Source organism: Kogia breviceps, chromosome 12, assembly GCF_026419965.1.
Source record: "Kogia breviceps isolate mKogBre1 chromosome 12, mKogBre1 haplotype 1, whole genome shotgun sequence".
In the NCBI taxonomy this organism is placed as follows: Eukaryota; Metazoa; Chordata; class Mammalia; order Artiodactyla; family Physeteridae; genus Kogia; species Kogia breviceps.
In genome coordinates, this window is record NC_081321.1 from 93,996,884 (window position 1) to 94,016,928 (window position 20,045).

General features: G+C 45.2%; 1 long non-coding RNA gene across 1 annotated transcript; it reads right to left on the bottom strand.

The window, feature by feature from the left end:
* Positions 1-773: 773 nt before the first annotated feature.
* On the bottom strand, positions 774-18,257 carry LOC136792303 (uncharacterized). The gene is made up of 3 exons (XR_010835943.1): positions 18,157-18,257; positions 17,215-17,402; positions 774-1,248 (listed from the first exon to the last, which is right to left on the bottom strand). It is a non-coding gene; the product is annotated as an uncharacterized lncRNA (long non-coding RNA).
* Positions 18,258-20,045: the final 1,788 nt, after the last annotated feature.

The window sequence follows — 20,045 nt, forward strand, 5'->3', positions numbered from 1 at the left end:
CACAGAATGAATAGTGTATCAGTCAGGGTCTACTCAGGAAATAAAAAACACACCGGTTATTTGAGCAGAGAGAATTTAATGGAAAGAATTGTTAACTAGGTACAAAGACATTAACTAGGTAACTGAAAGCGTAAAAAGATAAATCTAAGATTTGCAGCTAGCAACTTCAGGATGTAGGGGAAACTCCTAGGGTTGGGGAAACAAAGGGATGAAGTCAGAATTATTAAAACTTAGTGACTTAGAGGGGGGTCTCATAAAGGCGAAACTCAGATTTCTAATGAGCAGGGACTGTCAGGCTGGTGCAGGGGTTGTTCAGCTTGGAGGAGATGCCCCACGGGCTTGGAAACGCAACTTGTGAGGCGGGAACACAGTCTGGCTAGTGCTGGTGTCTCTGGGGTGTGCATGTGGGGTGTGATCAGGCTGGTTCTACAAGTGTTGGAAAACTTCAAACTGGATTCAGCTGCTTTTGCAGGATGAACTGCTAGGCTACTCTCAATAGGAAGCAGATGGAAAGTAGGCAGCCCTGTCTTCCTCCCCAGGACTCCTATTATTCCTCTAGCGTGCCCCTACTGGCAAAGTCTAATATGGCACCAGCTGGCCAAGTTGAAATGAGGTTTCGTGTCCCAGCTCCAGTATCACGACACAGAATAGAGAAGGGGGTTTAGAGCTGAGAGGCCATAGCTTCAGAAGGGGCCAGTCCACCTTGTGGGCTTCTCAGCATTCACAGTCACCATTATACATGCATTTGACTTTCACGGAAGAAAACAACTCTGTTTCTTTTTTAAAAAATATAAATTTATTTATTTATTTTTGGCTGCCTTGTGTCTTCATTGCTGTGCACAGGCTTTCTCTAGTTGTGGAGAGCGGGGCCTACTCTTTGTTGCGGTGCACGGGCTTCTCATCGCGATGACTTGTCTTTGTTGCGGAGCATGGGCTCTAGGCGCGCAGGCTTCAGTAGTTGTGGCGCACGGGCTTAGTTGCTCCACGGCATGTGGGATCATCCCGGGCCAGGGTTTGAACCCGTGTCCCCTGCATGGGCAGGCAGACTCCCAGCCATTGCACCACCAGGGATGTCCCAACTCTAACTTTCCCTTTAACATGATGCCACAATCTTTCATGCAGATAAAGACATTCTCAGTTTCTCCCCCAAATGAGAAGATGCAAAGTCCCAACAGGCATGTATCCATATCTGGGCAATGTTAATAACTCCTCAAGTCCAGTCACAATCCCATCTGAATTCTCTGTTACCTAAATACGAAATCAAAAGTTAACCTCCAAAAAATCTTACATAAAATAATGATAGGAGAGGGGAGGGAGAAGAAAAAAATACACACACACACACACACACACACACACACACATACACATCCCATATAGCAAGCACGGGAAGAAAATATTCACAGCTGATACAGTCTTTGTTTCTGTAACAAGTCACGAGGCTGTAGTTGACATTTATAACTTTTTCTTCTACTCTTCATTCTGCATATCTTTTGCTTTCCGCTGGCTGGGGCTCTTTAGCTGATGAGGTGACCTAAATCTTCATTCCTGGAGTCTCTGAATTCTTAGTGCTCCTGGCCTTTTGACTGCTGTATTTTTCCATTAATTTTTATGATTGGACATGAAGTACTAGGGGGCATCCCAGAACATCCTCTAGGTTTCAGATATCCCTCTCCCTGCCTCCACAGTGTAGGAGCAAACCAGTTTCTCCTTCTAGTCAAGATCAATCACCCCAGGCAGTAATCCCTTTCTTGGTTTAGTGGCAGGGAGACCCAAAATGGCTGGTAGCAGCTGCAACTCTTGGGAACCGCAACCTCCAAACCCACAGAGCTCAGAGTTGTGGGGTAGGGAGGCAAAAGTTCTGCAAGCAGGTTATTAGGTGTAATAGTGAGAGGACCCACTCCTATTTCTATCCCTTAACTCTTGGACTCATATATTCTGGCGATGAGAGAGAAAGCACCATATATTGGTTTCTAACCCAAAGAATAAACTGCATCCTGTAAGTTAGAACTCCCTCCTTTCAAGTTGGTCTTTCTGCTTGGTAGCCTGGAAGATTTTCTCTTTATCTTCTAAGAGAGTGCATTTTACCAGGAGGTGCCCTCATGTGTGACTTTCTCATCAATCCAGATAGAATTCAGTGAGCCTTTAAATCAGTTGGTAGGCGTATTTTCCCCAGCTCAGGAAACATTTCTTCTAGTATTTAATTATGACTTCTTCGCCATCTGTCTGCGTTCGTCTCCATCTGGAACAGCTATTATTTGTCCATTAGGTCTACTGGTTTTGTTCTGCTTTCCCTCATAAATTACATTTGGGGGTGGGGGGGATGATCTTCTCCGTGTTTTTGAGATATTTCCTGTATGTCACCTTCAGCGTTGCTAACTGGGTATCAGTAATCTTCATATATTTACTTCTTCTTTTTTTTTTTTTTTTTGCGGTACGCGGGCCTCTCACTGCTGTGGCCTCTCCCTTTGCGGAGCACAGGCTCCGGACGCGCAGGCTCAGCGGCCATGGCTCGTGGCCCCAGCCGCTCCGCGGCACGTGGGATCCTCCCGGACCGGGGCACGAACCCGCGTCCCCTGCATCGGCAGGCGGACTCTCAACCACTGCGCCACCAGGGAAGCCCCCTTTTTATTCTTTACTGTCATCTTGGAGGGGTCTCCAGGGGGGAATCGGCTGAATGTGCGTGATCACCTCATCGACTTCAACTAGCAGTCTGTAAAATAATTAAAAACCCTGTTCTTCAGTCTACACAGATTTTGGATGAATGGTTGATTTAGAGACTTTTCGGAAGAGAGGATAAATGTTGTCACTAGCATATACAACAGAGGAGAGGAAGCTCCAAAGGTGAGTCCTCAGGCTGATAGCCTGAGACTATCCTCAGGGACCAGAGTTTAAGAAACCAGGAAGACAGAAGGAAAAGAGATCAGGGAGAGAGTCAACAGAATGGCCCAGACTTCGTGTTTGTCAAGGCCTTCAGTGAGGGGGTAGGAGGAGGAGGAAGGAATGTCAGTCAAGGAGTTTTGCTATGAGGGGCATTGCTCTAAAAGCGGACTCTCGGGGAGGGAAATCTCACCTTCCAGGTGCAACAGACAGGCCAGCAGAAAAGGCTCAGCCCTCATTTGTGTTTGGCTCTGGGCGCCCCTTGCTGGGGCACTCCTCCATGAACTCCTGTACCTGAAAGTCATTGACTAACTTGAATAGGAGGCTGAAAGCAGAAAAGCAATGTGACTGGGCTTAGGAATCGCTCTTAGGGAAATCCACAGATGTCCCATCCTTTTATATCTGCTTACCCCAGAAGCTGACAATTGGAGCTCCCCTTTCTCATACATGGGTCCAAATGGAAAGCGTCCCTGGGTATTTTTGGTTTTCAGAGCCGTCTTTCAGCCCTGAGAGGAGGGTTGTCATAAGTCGCAGCACGAGTGCTGGTGTCCATCCAGTTACTCCAGCAGCTGGAGCCACACCTATGAGAGGCAGGGAGGCTCTGCCATCAGAATGGCTGTTGTATACAGCGAGGCCCTGGGCTAACAGGACTCACCTGTCTGGACCAGGAGGCGCCCATCTGGCGCTGTTCGTGGTCCTGAACCACAGCTGCTGGTCTTTACTGCGCTCTTATTCCACTTCCACTGGGGCAGTGGTGACTCCTGTTCAACCCCTCCCAGGGACTGGGAATCAAGTGAGCAAGGATGGAAGAGATAGAGAGAAGGGAAAAAAACCAGACTGAGCCCTTTGGAGAATCCTGCTGCTGAGACATTTCCAGAGAGAAGAGACTGGGACTATTGTGACTGTCATTCCCAAAGTTTTACAGTTAACAAGACAACTGGGAAGTTGGGAAGCACATGACCTCACCATTTCCCACTGATGGTGAATTTATAGGTGAGGATAGAGACATGGGACTGTGAATTCCTGGAGTTCAGGTTTCATGCTGGATTCCCTTATTGCCTTGCCAGTGTATATGGCAGGTGTTCAGTAGGTGTTGGTGGAATTGATAAGATGGGTGTAAGAGAAAGAGTGTGAACTAGATACTTAGAATAAGTTTTGCTTTCATCCCTTCCCTGAAGGAGGGCAAAGGGGCTAACATTTGAGATTCAGCTGTTTCAGCCATTTGATACTAGATTCTTTCATTTAATCTTCATGAGAGATTTATCACGAATTTCCCAGTCAAGAATTAGACTCATAGAGGCAAGCCTCCCGAATGAGATCCCATTACTCCTAAGTGGGTGAGTCCAGGGCTCAAACGCAGGTCTTGCTGACTCCAAAGGCCATGTGTTTCCCATCATCACTGGTTACTTTCTTCTTTTCCAATGAGAGAGACATAAATTCCACAAGGGAAAAATGGGCTTGCAGTCTGTACAAGCATCTTGTGTGATGTCTGGAGATCATGTTAAAAGGTTAGAGAGCTGGTTTTGTGATGGCAACTACTGCCGGTCAGGGTTTGGGGTCAGGAGCTTAGGTCTAGGGTTGGGGGTGGAGGAAGAGTATGGGCTCAACCCTCAGCAGGGCCCAGGGTTTCCCCCTATCTCAGTGCCTCATGCATGTTCCAGCTTTGGACAGCAAAAGTAATGAGTAACTTCCAGTGACAGAAGAAGTCATTAGGAGAGCCAATAAAGACACAACAGATCTGGCAGGGGAACAAGATACGGCTCAGGTGATGTGGTATGAGGCTTGGTCTAAGCTACAGCCAGGTGGTTTTCTCCAGCTCCTGGATGAATCACCTTGGCAGTCACCCAGACTTCAATCAGATCCAAAGGTGCAGCCAACTCTGGATCCATGTCAGGCCAGCTCTCTCCTCATGTCACCAGAGAATGGAGTTTTGTCCTAGTCTACAGGGAGCTTATCTTTTTTTTTTTTTGCAGTATGTGGGCCTCTCACCGTTGGGGCCTCTCCCATTGCGGAGCACAGGCTCCGCATGCGCAGGCTCAGCGGCCATGGCTCACGGGCCCAGCCGCTCCGCGGCATGTGGGATCTTCCTGGACTGGGGCACGAACCCGCGTTCCCTGCATCGGCAGGCGGACTCGCAACGACTGCGCCACCAGGGAAGCCCCAGGGAGCTTATCTTGATTACACTTGGTCCATTTGACTGCTGCTCTCCACTAGTGCTGCTAATCCACTAAGCATGGACTATGCTGCCCTATGAACTGTCTTCGAAAAGTACCCTTAGAGGAGGATGTGAGGTTGTCTTCCAAAGGATCTATAGACAAGCTTTGAAGTACTTATGGAGCCAGTGTCCCCTTTGCTGTGATCTTCCCTCCTCCCCCACATTGGTGGGAACCGCAGGCTTCCATGGCCAATAGGACCAGGTGTGGACACCTGATGCAAGCAGAACCAATCAGATTCTCCCTTCTGGAGACTTAGACTTAAGAGGCAGTGGTTCTCCTAGGTGAGCTTTGGCTGCTGGACCTGGAAGGTCAGAGGGCCCTGGGGCTGTGTGGGCCATTTTGGGACAGGCATGACAGTCCTTGTGCAGAGAGAGACACCAGACTGATGAGGGATGGAATGAAGGAACTGCAGAAGGAGAAGCAGAAACAGAAAAGGACGAGGCGGACAGAGGCACTGCCTTGGGGAGGACAGCCTGCAGGGAACACTGACATCGTGGGGCTGGTGCCAGGTCAGCACAGAGTTCGGAATAACAGCATAGTGGAAAGTCAGGCCTGGCGCTTCCAGCTCTCTCCCTGCCATTTGCTGACTCCATTCCCAATGAGGGGAACGGATGAAGGAGAGTTTTATTAGGGCGTATGAATTTGTAATAATTGTTTAAGCATTTGCTACTTAGGAGAACATGGATTTGCAAGGGATATTCGTTAGGTATTAGATCCTTGAAGCATCCTTTTAAAGCACAGTTCCTCAAAGGTTTCACACCACACATCAGCAGTTTGTAGTATTTTTTTTAAAAAAAAGCAGAGTTTCATCAATGATTTTAAATTACAAGATAAAACAGTATTTTAAACGTTAATAATAATTTCGTATCGGTAAGATCCTGCCCTTCCCGCTGTGCTTTGCGGGCTTTTTGTCTTTAGGCCAGGGGTGGAGCAATCAGTGGGTTCCACTCCCCAGCCACACTGTGATTGGTTTAGAAGGGGCCATGTGACCTGAGCCCGTCCAATCACTGTGAATCTCAGGACTTTTTCTGGGAATTTGGGGACACAGCTACTCTGTTCGACTGGACTGTGTGGTTTGAACGTGTGGGGACTGGTTCTGTTGTAACCATTTTCAACCACAAGGGAAGCTAGCCTGAAAAGAAGCCAATACAAGGAGGAGGACAGAGCCAAGGCACCTGCGGTGAAATGGAGCCAGAGCCCTGACATCACAAACGATCTAATTAGTTCCACTTACTGTTTAATCCACTTGGAATTGGATTTCTGTCGGCCCTGACTAAAAGCATACTGACCTGTATACTGTTTTTTTTTTCTCACAGTATGCAGAATAGATGTGCATTTAACTTCACTGGGATTAGATGATATCTGTTTTTGTTTTGTTTTGTTTTTTACTTCCTTTAACCCTGAATCAAGGTCCAGCTGCATTTTGTTGACCATAAATGCTTTTCTGTGAATAGAGCAGCGTGTAAAAGAGCAACCTCTTTTATTCACAGAGCAGAGTCCTTGCTTATGGCAGCCATGGCTGCTTCAACTCTGGCACCAATCCCAAAGTGCCATTTCTAGCACATGACTCACAAAATAAATAATCTATAACTGAGAAGCCTCTTATCAAACTTTGGCACGACAAACAAAATGACAAGCCAGGCAGCATTTTTTCCTTCATGTTTGAACCCCATACATGCCAAGGGCTTGCTTCATACCTCACACGTGAGCAGTTTTGGCTTGCTGAAAAGCAAAGTATCCACTGGCATGTGTACGCACTAATTGCTCTTCTACTTTGTGTATTCTTAATGTTGTGCAATGTCTAACAATGTAATCTGATAAAGGAATTTCGTCAATAGTCCCTTTGGCTCTCTCTCCAAGAATAGTCTTTATCATTGTTTTTGCAGCTGGTTTATAGCCTTCTTGGTAATTTTGTGACTGACTTTTATGTGCATTTTATGTACATTTTTAAAGGAGGGCAGCAGCTTAGAGCGATCCCTCATCCCTCGGTAGCTTTGGTCTCCTTTGCACTTTTACTAACAAGTATAATTAATCTTATGTTAGAAAGCATTATTTTGTATTTGTTCTGGAAAAACTGGATTGGTTGCTTTGGGGGAAGATAATAGAGCCCTTTTTATGGCTTCAGACTACTATTTACCAAAGTTTTCATTTTAACGGTAACGTTGAGGGCTAGGGGCAATGGACTGCTGGTCAATTACATGAAATTTTCAAATATTTTTCATTGAACTTATACTCACAATTTCCATTTATGGCTATATGTGTAAAAATCATTGCCCCAGAATGTTTGTCTTAGAATACACAGTTTAATATTTCATAGATACACCGGAGAACTATTTATTCATTATGCTTACTGTATTCTTCTGATGACTTATGCTGCCATTTCATCATTACTTTACATTTTGAAGAACCTCTTTCAAGGCATTGATCCATTTTTGGGAAATGGAGATAAAATGCAACATAACAGTAACCATAGAAATTCAAAAATAGCAAAATATAAACAACTTGCAAGTGAGAAGCCCTCTGCCAGTCTGATTCTTGTTCCTTTCTAGGCAATATATCTCTTCTAACTGGTAGCTTTTAAGATTTTATTTTTGCTCCTGATGTTCTGAAGCTTCACAATGGCATTTTTTTGGCGTGTGTGAGAGAGTGAGAGAGATGGGCGGGGGTGGAAGCAGATGGGTGAGAGCAGGCAAGCCTTTGAACAAATATATCAGGATCGAGAGACCATTAATACTTTGTCTGAAGTCTCTTTCCCTCAGTTCTCACCTTTCTCTAGAAACATTTTGCTTTTTCATTGGCCAAGAGGTGGCTGGTAGGTAAGGTGTGTAAGGAACACGCCAGGCAGGTGCATGCTGTGCCTATGCTGTGCTGAGCTGGGACACTGATGCCAACTTCTGCCAGGCTGTGGCCTCTGTCCTTTTAAGGGGAGCTACGATAGAAAAATAATCTAGAAATAGTGTTGACAAATGTAACCTCTTTCGAATTATCATACCTCTTTCCCTTTCCTGGGCTTATTTATTGGCTCAGACTTTCACAAAGAAGTTAGCTAAACTATTTGAGGAACGCAAATCAAAACTACAAAGAGGTACCACTTCACACCAGGCAGAATGGCCATCATTGAAAAGTCTACAAATAACAAATGCTGGAGGGTGTGTGGAGAAAAGGGAGCCCTCCTGCAGTGTTGGTGGGAATGTAAATCGGTGCAGCCACTCTGGAAAACAGTATGAAGATTCCTCAAAAAGCTAAAAATAGAGTCGCCATATGATCCAGCAATTCCACTCCAGGGCATATATCCAGACAAAACTATAAGTCAAAAAGATACGTGCACCCCTATGTTCATAGCAGCACTGTTCACAATAGCCAATACATGGAAACAACCTAAATGTCCATCGACAAATGAATGGATAAAGATGTGGTACATATATACAATGGAATACTACTCAGCCATAAAAAAGAATGAAATAATGCCATTTGCAGCTACATGGATGGACCTAGAGATTATCATACTAAGTGAAGTAAGTCAGAAAGAGAAAGACAAATACCATATGATGTCACTTATACGTGCAATCTAAAATATGGCACAAATGAACTTATCTACAAAACAGAAACAGACTCACAGACATAGGGAACAGACTTGTGGTTGCCAAGGGAGAAGGGGGCTGGAGGAGAGATGGATTGGGAGTTTGGGATTAGCAGAAGCAAACTATTATATATAGAATGGATAAAACACAAGGTCCTACTGTATAGCACAGGGAACTACATTCAATATCCTGTGGTAAACCATAATAGAAAAGAATATGAAAAAGAATGTATAACTGAATCACTTTGCTGTACAGCAGAAATTAACACAACATTGTAAATCAACTATACTTCAATAAAATATTTTTTTTTTTAAAGTTGGCTAAGCACAGTGATGCGATAATGTGATGGCCATCAGGGCTACTTTAGAACATTCCCATTATCCTTCTTCCAGACCTCGGTGAAGTTTCACTTTCCGACACCTTTGAGGTTAGGTGTGAGCATGTAATTTGCTTTGGCCAATGAGACGTTAGCAAAAGTGACACATCATTTCCTGGCAGAAGCTTTAAGATCGGGAGAGTAATGTGCAGTGTCCCTGCCAGGTTCCTAAGTGATCAGGTGGAGGCGCGGTGGCATCTGCCTGCATCCAGGAGGCTGGCAAGGATGGTGGGATAGACTGTTCCCTACCCCCTACCATGCACGGTGAACATAGCAAAAGCCTTCACTGATTTTTTTAATCTTTTTTTTTATTGGAGTAAAATGGCTTTACAATGTTGTGTTAGTTTCTGCTGTTCAATGAAGTGAATCAGCTATATATATGCCTATATCCCCTCCCTCTTGGACCCCCCCCCCCACATCTAGGTCATCACAGAGCACAGAGCTGAGCTCCCTGTGCTATACAGCAGGTTCCCACTAGCTATCTGTTTTACACATGGTAGAGTATTTATGTCAAACCTCATCTCCCAGTTCGTCCCACCCTCCCCTTCCCCCCATGTCCACATGTCCATTCTCTACGTCTACATCTCTATTCCTGCTCTACAAATAGGTTCATCTATACCATTTTTTAAGATTCCGCACGTATGCGTTAATATATGATATTTGTTTTTCTCTTTCTGACTTCACTCTGTATGACAGACTCGAGGTCCACCCACCTCTCTACAAATGACCCAATTTCATTCCTTTTTGTGGCTGAGTAATATTCCATTGTATATATGTGCCACATCTTCTTTATCCGTTCATCTATCATTGGACATTTAAGTTGTTTCCACGTCCTGGTTATTGTAAATAGTGCTGCAATGAACATTGGGGTACATGTGTCCTTTTGAATTACGGTTTTCTCAGGGTATATGCCCAGTAGTGGGATTGCTGGGTCATATGGTAGTTCTAGTGGGATTCCTGGGTCATATGGTAGTTCTAGTGGGATTCCAGAGTCATATGGTAGTTCTATTTTTATTTATTTAAGGAACCTCCATACTGTTCTCCACAGTGGCCGTATCAATTTACATTCCCACCAACAGAGCAAGAGGGTTCCCTTTTCTCCACACTCTCTCCAGCATTTATTGTTTGTAGATTTTTTGATGATGGCCATTCTGATTGGTGTGAGGTGATACCTCATTGTGGTTTTGATTTGCATTTCTCTAATGCTTAGTGATGTTGAGCATCTTTTCATGTGCCTCTTGGCCATCTGTATAAGACTTCACTGATTGAAGCCACTGAGATTTCAAGGATTGTTCCTGCAGCATAACTAGCCTCTTCTGACCCAAACAGGTGGGTGCGCATATAAAGAAAGAACATGGATCCCGTTACCAGGCTCGCTTTCTGAGAGCTTCCCCTGATTGGTGCCCCGCAGAATCCCATGAGCGGGTCTACCCTCACCCCCCACCCCCGACTCCCCAGGGCCTTCTTTATAACAGAGACGCACACTCCTATATTTTCAAGCTTTCATTATTCTAGTAGCCATTCTTTCATTTTCTGTTTGCCAATCACACATCCCAAATCAGGAATATTCTCAGTACATCACTTTATTGGTATGGATTTCCATCAAGCAAAAATAATCTCAACAGCATTTTTTTGTTTAATTGAAGCTAATGTTGGGCCTGAAGTCTCCCGTGGTAATTAAAATACAAGGATCTGTGCAATATTCAGAGATTTCCAGTGAGCGGCGCTGCTGCGCAGTCGGCCGAGTCCCTGGCATCTCCGCGCCCAGCGCGAGCCTCGCTCTGCCCTGATGGCGGTGGGGATGTCGCGGGGCGCGGGGAAGGAGGCGGGGCGGGGGGCCGGCTGCGGCCCGGGCTCGTTGGAGAAAGGTGGACGCCCACCTCGGCTCCCGCGCACCCCAGGGACCCTCCTGGCCGGCCTCCGCGCGCCGTCCGCGCCCGCGACTCGCCATCGTCCCCCATCGAGTGGCGGCCGGAGCAGCAGCGAACGGGGTATCTGGCACCGCTTCCAGGCCCGAGACCGCGCGGCTGGAGGGAGGAAGGAGCTGCAGCGAGAGGCTGGCTGGGCTGTCGGAAGGCAGGTTTACGAAGAGGCTGGCGTCAGAGGAAAATTAGGGAGGCGCCTGGGCAGATTTGAGCGGCACCAAGACTCCAAGTTGTTAACCTTTTAAGAATAGGATTGCCGCTAAAAATTGAGTGCTGTTATACTGCCGGAAAATCGGGGCCACGGTTTAGAAAACGAAATCTTATGCCATAAACGCAGCGCAGCACATATGTTTATGTTCTTACCGTCACTGAAATATGAGAAGATTGGGAGAGATTCTGTGAATATGGCAAAGGGGAGAATGATTCCATGTGGAAGATGCAATCACAGTTCCCATGTATCTGGAGAGCGAGAGCTGAGTTGTTTTCCTAGCGATGCAAACGCCACGCCCCTCACCTGCAGACCGTTTGTTTGCGACTCTGCACAGACCTCAGTGTTACACCGAGTGTAAGAGGAGAGTAAGCATCTGACACCGTGCACAGTGCCAGCCGAGAGAAGCTGCTTTATTATCCTTGGCAAACATCTGAATGACATTTGCAAACGAATTTGCCATGCCGGGATTTCAAACAATTTGCACGTTTCCCAGATGCTTTGAAATCCTCTTTAAAAAAAAAAAAAGTGTAAATTATTTTAATAGGCCAAAGCCATGTGGATTAAAAAAATGTTTATGTGTCTTAACTGTGCCTTACCACCACCTTGTGTTTTTTGAGTGTCATTTTCTTCACAGCATTTAATTTTGGGGGGTCGGGCTTCCCTGGTGGCGCAGTGGTTGAGAGTCTGCCTGCCAATGCAGAGGACACGGGTTCAAGCCCTGGTCTGGGAGGATCCCACATGCCGCGGAGCAACTAGGCCCGTGAGCCACAACTACTGAGCTTGCGCGTCTGGAGCCTGTGCCCCGCAACAAGAGAGGTCGCAATAGTGAGAGGCCCACGTGCTGCGATGAAGAGTGGCCCCTGCTTGCCACAATTAGAGAAAGCCCTCACACAGAAACGAAAACCCAACACAGGCAAAAGTAAATAAATTAATAAATAAATAAGAAGACCGCCCAGATCACTATTCCTAAAAAAAAAAAAAATTGGGGGGGTCCATTTGACATCAGCCTGTGGTTTGTTTTCTAATGGTGGCTTCTCCAAGTCAGATCCACTTCCTTGTGGGTACATTTCCCCCTGTTTTCTCTTTCATAGCACTTGCATATTCACCACTCCTTCTGTGGGGGGAACTGGTGAAAATGCTCATTCTTGGGGCTCAAGAAATTTCCATCAATTCCAAAACTTGTTTCGTAGGGTCACCATCTTAATTCATAGATTTCAGATTTGGACTGGTGTTGTATTGTGCAGTATTTATTTTGGCAAATGATTTCACTTGCTCTTTTCAAGAATTTGTCAGGCTTCCCTGGTGGTGCAATGGCTTCCAATGGTGGTGCCTGTCAATGCAGGGGACACGGGTTCGAGCCCTGGTCTGGGAGGATCCCACATGCCGCGGAGCAACTGGGCCCGTGAGCCACAATTACTGAGCCTGTGCATCTGGAGCCTGTGCTCCGCAACAAGAGAGGCTTTGATAGTGAGAGGCCCGTGCACCGTGATGAAGAGTGGCCCCCGCTTGCCGCAACTCGAGAAAGCCCTCGCACAGAAACGAAGACCCAACACAGCAAAAATAAATAAAATAAATAAATAAATAAATAATTTGTCAACTCATTTGCCTCTGTTTTCACAACTAATATTTTGTCACTAGCTACCTCCTATGACTATTTCCTTTAATAACTCAAGACCAATTTAACACAAAGTGCAACTCTACAGAGCTGGGGACTTTTAGGGGGGTGTTGTTAACAAAAGGCAGTTTTCATCAGAAGTTGTATTTACTACTTGCTGTCAGTGTTGTCTGCATGACTAGTTGACTAAGGGACTCTTGTAAGGTTAGTTTCTCGCTGGCCCACTGTTGCAGACCTATCAGATCGCACAGAGAGGGACCTCAGATTGCTCCCTCTTCGCAAAGCTCTTCATAGATACTATTTCTCACAAACTAATTTTGGGGGCACTGTAATGTGCTCTGAATTAAGGATTTTTTGTCTTCTTTCTACCTTTATACTTACTTGAAAGCTAGAATCCTATCCAAGATACACAGGTACCTGTTCTGAAATTCCTGCACTTCCCCCAACCAGGCTGGAAATGAGGTAGGAGGAAAATCCTTTGAATAAGGTGTGGGATGGGAGAGTGAGAAAGATCATCCTGTAGGTAGATTAAACTTTCTGCAAATATTGCAACTGATAGTTTATAAAAAGGTAAAAAATAAATATGGCTAAAATATTTTTGTCCAAGTTGTTAACCTTCTAAAAATATAGATGCTACTAAAAATTGAGCACTGTTACACTTAAGGAAAATTGGTACCACTGGTTTGGAAACGAGGTCTTAAGCCATAAATGTAGCTGAACTAAAGATGAACTTTAGTTGACAAATTAATGCTGTTAAAGGAAGGAGTCAAGGGAGTTCCCTGGTGGGTAAGTGGGTAAGACTCCACACTCCCAATGCAGGGGACCCAGGTTCGATCCCTGGTTGGGGAACTAGATCTCACGTGCATGCCGCAACTAAGGAGTCCACCTGCGGCAACTAAGACCCGGCACACCCAAAGAAAGAAAGATAGATAGAAAGAAAGAAATCTTAAAAAAAAAAAAAAAGAAGTCAAGTAGAAAACAGCTTTTAACCATAGACATAGTTTCATTCTAGATCATCTAGTGTGTGAGATCAGATATGGTGATCCAGAAGTTTGCAATTTTTCTTTGTACAGAAAGTGATTTATTCTGGACTTTTTTAAAAAAGCAAACATTGAAAATCCCACAGAATCCCATAGAAAATCCCCTTTTCTATCAATCTTTAATGGACCAAGATTTTTTTCTCTCGGTAATCCCTCAAATTTCTTTAAGATGTATACCTACACAGCAGAGACACTAGATTGTTTTTGTATAAGACTGCTTCCACCTGAAATACTGTCATAAGCACTTGGGGTTTACCTTGTACGTGATATTCTTAGTGGTAGTAATGCATGACCCTATTTTATACACTCTTGAACTCTTAATTTGACACATAAAATATGCATAGTATTGATGTTAACCATCTCTCAAAAATTACAATTTGTTATAAAATAGTCTTTGGTCATTTGGGCTAAGTAGTGTCATTTGGGTCAGGATTTTTTCAGTTCCATTGAGCAAACAACTGTGTTTAACCTAAATAGACATTTCTCCAGAGAAGACACACAGATGGCCAATAGGCATGTGAAAAGATGCTCAACATCGCTAATTATTAGAGAAATGAAAATCAAAACTACAGTGAGGTACCACCTCACATCAGCCAAAATGACCATCATTAACAAGTCTACAGATAACAAATGGTGGAGAGAGTGTGGAGAAAAGGGAACCCTCCTACACAATTGGTGGGAATGTAAACTGGTGCGGCCACTATGGAGAACGGTACGGAGCTTCCTCAAAAAACTAAAAATAGAGTTACCATATGGTCCAGTAATCCCACTCCTTGGCATATTATCCAGACAGAACTATAATTCAAAAACATACACACGCCCCTATGTTCATAGCAGCACTATTTACAATAACAAAGACATGGTAACAACCTAAATGTCCATCAACAGATGAATGGATAAATAAGATGTGGTACATATATACAATGGAATACTATTCAGCCATGAAAAAGAATGAAATAATGCCATTTGCAGCAACATGGATGGACTTAGAGATTACCATGCTAAGTGAAGTCGGAAAGAGAAAGACAAATACCATATGATGTCACTTACACGTGGAATCTAAAATATGACACAAATGAACTTATCTATGAAACAGAAACAGACTCCCAGACATAGAGAACAGACTTGTGGTTGTCAAGGGGGGAGACGGGTGGGGGAGGGAAGGATTGGGAGTTTAGGACTCACAGATGCAACCTGTTATATATAGAATGGATAAACAGCAAGGCCTACTGTATAGCACAGGGAACTATATTCAATATCCTATAATAAACCATATGGAAAAGAATATGAAAGAGAATACATAAGATATATATACCTGAATCACTTTGCTGTACACCAGAAACCAACACAACATTGTAAATCAAAAAAAAAAATTGTCTTTATGTTACTTGCAAAATTTTGGAGTCTTCTGTTCATATAAGCAACAGAAGACTTTAAAGTTGTCACACTTTGAATTAGTGGTTCTTGTTCACTATGCTTCTGGAGCCCCATTTAGCAAAGTTAGACCCCAAACAGATTTATTTTTCTTAAGAGAATCAGCCAAAAATTTCAGGCTAGAAAAGTCAAAACTACTATAGACAAACTACCTCAATCCTTCAAAATCTGCAGTGTTGGGACTGTCATTTGTGTTTTTTGTGTGGTGGCTGAGTGAAATTGGGCAGCGAATTTTGCAATCCTAAGTGCCTTCCAAATAAAAAAACAGAAAATAATTTGTTATTGTAAATTAAGACTTGCAGACATGAAGTAGAAACTGTCCTACATGTTTTGTAAACAGGTGACATTTTTGCCACTGGAGGGGAAGGGGGAATGGAGAGTTAGTTTTTACTGAGTACACAGTTTCAGTTTGGGAAGATGAAAACATTCTAGACACGGTCGGTGGTGATGGTCGCACAACAATGTGAATGTATTTAATGCCACTGAATTGTCCACTTAAAAATGGTAAATTTTATGGGAGTTCCCTGGTGGTCTAGTGGTTAGGACTTGGTGCTTTCACTGCTGTGGCCTGGGTTCAATCCCTGGTCGGGGAACTGAGATCCCAACAAGATTAAAAAAAAAAAAAAGATAAATTATATGTTGTGTATATTTCACCACAATTTCAAAAAAGGCCTTCTGTGTCCTGGCTTCACTGCCAGCTTAGCCCCTTAGCCCTCAGGTCACCTTCCAGCGGCATCAGCGAGCTGTACTTCTGACCACACCCCTCCTACCCCTGCCTCTACTTGCTTCTGCATCGTTGCTGTGCCCGGCTCCTTGTCTGCAGTGCCTTCCTCTTCCTCTTCACCTGGTCCAACTCCCGCCCTCCCCGCCCTGCCCCATCTTTCTGAATTAGGAAGAGGATAGTCAGGAATCACAGCCTTATGAAAATCAGCTTTGGGAATACATTTGTGACGTGATCTAGGTCCCCAACACCCCCGCCCCACCCTTTTTATCTGCAGTTAAGTATTCAGTAAGTCAGAATGTGCCTGGGCAGGTTCTGAGGCCCCTGGAATTCTTGGCATTCACCTTGGACCTGTGTGGCCCTAGCAGTTCTGATGCAAACTTTCCCCTGGTTCCCAAGCCTCACGCCCTGCCTGCCTACTCCCCTCCACAGCACTTCCAGCGGAGAGGGGGCGAGGCTCCAGTCTGTCCAGGCGTCAGGGTCCTGGGAAGTCCTGAAAGATGTTATGAACTGAATGCTTGGGTTTTCCTAAAACCCTCATGTTGAACACCGCCCCCTACCCCCCTACCCCACCAGCCATGTGATGGTATCAGGAGGTGGAGCCTTTGGGAGGTAACTAAGATTAGCTGAGGTCATGAGGTTAGTGCCCTTATAAGAGTCCCCACAGAGCTTGATTCCTCTCAGCCCTCAGGCATGTGAGGCTACGAGAAATCAACCGTCTGCCACCATTAAGAGGGTCTCACCAGAACCCAGCCATGCTGGCACCCTGATCTCAGACTCCCAGCCTCCAGCATGGTGAGAAATAAATTTATATTATTTATAAGCCATCCAGTCTATGGTACTTTGTTATAGCAGCCCAAACAGATTAAAACAACAGAAAACCATGCCATCTTGGGATATGGAGTTTAAAGAATATAGAGTCATGAAGCGTGAAATGTGGTGCTAGGCCAGGCCCATCTCTTCTCCTGGATTCTGGCAAAATTAGACACTGTTGACCCCTGGTTTTGAAGGGACCAGCGACCAGCAAGACTGGCCTGTCATTACCCATCAGTCACTGCAGCCAGAAGCACAGGTTAGTAACACTCAGTCCTTAGGCTTTGAAGTAGTAAAAGCAGAAGAAAAACTCTTCTTGATTGAAAAGATCCGAGGAGGGAGAAAAAAGGAGAGCGCTCTCTCTAGGTGAACATGACTTCAGTTCTTCAACTTCGGGGTGCTTACCTGGAGGAGCTGCGTTCTGTGTTCTGTCTCTTCTTGGCCCATGGAAGGCACCACCTGGTCCCGAGGCAGCACTTTGCAGAGGGTTGGCCTCTACCCTCCCTGACGGGCTCTTTGTAGACTGAAGCGGTGGCTCCAGTGGTGAGGCCTTATTAGACTGTGCCTGGGGCAAGGTCCACCCTTGAGAGGGCCTGTGGAGAAAAGACGGCTTCGAGACTTTTCTTTCTTAATAACTTCTGTGACTATATAAACAACAGTCGCTCATTGTAGGCAATTTGAAAAGCAGAGATAATTTGCGACAGAAAACGACTCATATTTCCACCTAGAGATAGTGCGCATTTTAATTTTACTTTTTATTCGTCAAATTTATTTTAGTTCAAACTTACAGAAAGTTGCATATAAAGAGCATCCGGGGGGGTGGAGTCACGATAGCGTACTACGAGGACGCAGAATTCGAGTCTCCTCACAACTAGGGCACCTACCAGGCACCGGTGGGGGAGCACGGACACCGAAGAGGACGGGAGGAACCCCCAGCGACCGGGTAGGACGTGGGGCCTGAGGGGAGTGAAGCGAGGGGAGAAGTGGAGGCAGGACGGGACTGGCGCCCCTGAGGGGCGGCTGGGGGAGGGGAGGAGTTCCTACACCCAGAGGGACCCACTCACGGTTAGGGGTCCAGTGGCGAGGGGGGAGACCCCGGGGGGATGGCAGGGGAGGGGCACGAAGGAACAGAAGGGAATGGGGCCAATGCTTTCCCTGTCCACTTAGGCACCGGGAAGCCGCTTGGGCTCCCGGGCCTAATCCTCTGCCCTCGGAGCCTCCTCGCTGACGGGCAGAGCCCAAGCCCCGCCCCTACACCTCCACCCAGGGCCCTACCTCTGCACTCGGAGACCCCCTCCAAAGAGCTGGGCCTAAACCCCACCCACGCACCCTCACTCAGGGCCTTACCTCCAAACTCCGGAACTCCACACCACAGAGGCCCTTCTTCCCCGGCGCTACCGCTCCCCTTCAGCACAGGTCCTAAGCAAAGGCCCCGCCCCACGCTCAAACGTCACCCCCCCACCCGCCTAGGTCCCGCCCCACCCTAAACCCCACCCCTGCCTAAACTCCGCCCCCATAGCCAAGACTTTTTTTCTTTTCTTTTGTTTTAGATTGGGGTTCTGTTTCACCTTGTTGATTCATTGTTGTTGATTCTTTTATATTTTTATTTTTCCTAATAAATCTTTTATTTTTCTAATTTTATTTTATTCTTTATGCTTTGTTAGTGATCTCTCCTTTTGGCTTGTTCCCCCCCACCCTTTTTTTTCCCTTTTTCTGTTGTGGTTTTATTTTACCTGGTTGCAATTATTTCAATTATAGTTTTATTTTTCCTAATATATTTTTTATCTTTCTAATATTATTTTGTTTTTCATTCTTTGATATTGTACTGCTCCTTTTTTTCTTTCTTTCTTCCTTTTCTTTTTACCATGCCATAGAGCTTGTGGGATCTTGGTTCCCAGGCAGGAGGTCAGGACTGAGCTCCTGTGGTGGGAGCTCTAAGTCCAAACAGCTAGACTAACAGAGAACCTCAGACCCCAGGTAATATCAATCAGAGTGAGGCCTCCCAGAGGTCCTCAACTCAGCACAAAGACCCAGCTCTATCCAACTGCCTGCAAACTCCAGTGCTGGGCCTCTCAGGCCAAACAACCAGTAAGACAGGAATACAGCACCAATCTGTTACAGGCGAGGGAGTAAGGGTAAAAACCTACAAGACCAAATAAATGAAGATGAAACAGGCAACCTACCTGAAAAAGAATTCAGAGTAATGATAGTAAAGATGATCTAAAATCTCGGAAACAGAATGGAGAAAATATAAGAAACATTTAACAAGGATCTAGAAGAACTAAAGAGCAAACAAACAGTGATGAACAACACAATTAGTGAAATTAAAAATACTCTAGAAAGAATCAATAGCACAATAACTGAGGCAGAAGAACGGATAAGTAAGCTGGAAGATAAAATGGTGGAAATAACTGCCAAGGAGTAGAATAAAGAAAAAAGAATGAAAAGAATTGAGGACAGTCTCAGAGACGTCTGGGACAACCTTAAACGCACCAACATTTGAATTATAGGGGTCCCAGAAGAAGAGAAAAAGAAAGGGTCTGAAAAAATATTTGAAGAGATTATAGTCAAAAACTTCCCTAACATGGGAAAGGAAATAGTCGATCAAGTCCAGGAAGCACAGAGAGTACCATCCAGGATAAACCCAAAGAGAAACACACTGAGACACATATTAATCAAACTATCAAAAATTAAATACAGGGCTCCCCTGGTGGTGCAGTGGTTGGGAGTCTGCCTGCCGATGCAGGGGACGCGGGTTCATGCCGGTCTGGGAGGATCCCACATGCCGCGGAGCGGCTGTGCCCGTGAGCCATGGCCGCTGAGCCTGCGCGTCTGGAGCCTGTGCTCCGCAATGGGAGAGGCCACAGCAGTGAGAGGCCCACGTACCGAAAAAAATTTAAAAAAAAAAAATTAAATACAAAGAAAAAATATTGAAAGCAACAAGGGAAAAGCAACACATAACATACAAGGGAATCCCCGTAAGGTTAACAGCTGATCTTTCAGCAGAAACTCTGCAAGCCAGAAGGGAGTGGCAGGACACATTTAAAGTGATGAAAGGGAAAAACCTACAATCAAGATTACTCTACCCAGCAAGGATCTCACTCAGATTCTACAGAGAAATTAAAACCTTTACAGATAAGCAAAAGTTAAGAGAATTCAGCACCATCAAACCAGCTTTACAACAAATGCTAAAGGAACTTCTCTAGGCAGGAGACAAAAGAGAAGGAAAAGACCTA